General features: G+C 41.7%; 1 protein-coding gene across 1 annotated transcript in view; it reads right to left on the bottom strand.

Moving 5' to 3' along the window:
• LOC101859716 (homeobox protein Meis1) overlaps positions 1-1,105 on the bottom strand; it is a gene marked incomplete in the record, with an annotated part of 264,050 nt that overhangs the window by 223,482 nt on the left and 39,463 nt on the right.

The raw sequence follows: 1,105 nt of genomic DNA on the forward strand, positions 1-1,105 counted from the left end.
GGGGGTGAGTGTCGGCAAATTTTGAGTCTAGGGGGACACATAGATGTCAAAGTGATCCAAAGAAGATATTCCTCAGGTCAAGACTGATGTGAAGGTTTTCATTTTTAAAGGCGCCGTCTTTTGCCGGATGTTCGTATGTGACATTACAATTTAGTGTTTTGTCTTTGTCTCAATCCACTCATTGTTCTTTTCTTTATGTCTAGTGCTTGAAAACCTTTTCATAATCAGCGCCCACTTTTGCCACCCTTAAGAGTAAAAAATATAATTCTCTTGCCACCCTTAAGAGTAAAAAATATAATTCAACAAATACAAAACCCAGCAAATCGTACCTCCCACCTACATGTACATCCTAGTAGGGTGTTAAATAATACGTATCACTACCTGGGTCATCCCAACCTCTTTTTTTTCTTAGTAAGTGTTTTACGGCACTTGCAACACAATAAGGTCACTTACAAGTGCCGAAGATTAGAGGTGTTGCAAGAGAGTGGCAAATGCAAAAAAGAAGGAGCAGAGATAAGGACGATAGATGTTTGATAGGAAAGAAGGAGCAAACCACACCAGAGCACCCGTCAACCACCCTCGGGTTATCCCAACCGCTTAACAAAATTATTAAATTGCCCATAAGTAGCCGATATCGCCCAAGTTGGCTTTTAAAAAACTTCATTTTTCTGACTATTGAGTCTATCAGATCGACTTCCGATATGTCTGATATGGCGTTATATTCATATGAGAACAAACAAAAACCTCCTCGAGAGATACGCTTTGTGTTGTTTTTTTTTATCATGACAGAATTAATTGCTATCTATTTATTTTCTCGTAACACGGGAACTATTGGTCCTATCCTGCTTCACACTGATTTTGGCAGGTGAGTTCACAGACCACACACGGAGTCGAGGGACTTAACAAGCAAAATGGGGGATTCTCTCATAAATCATACCCCAACAGAACCCACAAACATAATGTGTTTCTGCTCGCTGCATCCAATTTCCTGACGAGGACGCAGAGGGAAAACGAAAAAAAGGAAGACCGATGCGGAGGAAAACAAACTGTACCAGGATCGTGTAGATCCCACTTCCCTCCTCCCCCTCCCCTCCCCCCTCCCCTC

Source organism: Aplysia californica, unplaced genomic scaffold (assembly GCF_000002075.1).
Source record: "Aplysia californica isolate F4 #8 unplaced genomic scaffold, AplCal3.0 scaffold00342, whole genome shotgun sequence".
Lineage (NCBI taxonomy): Eukaryota > Metazoa > Mollusca > Gastropoda > Aplysiida > Aplysiidae > Aplysia > Aplysia californica.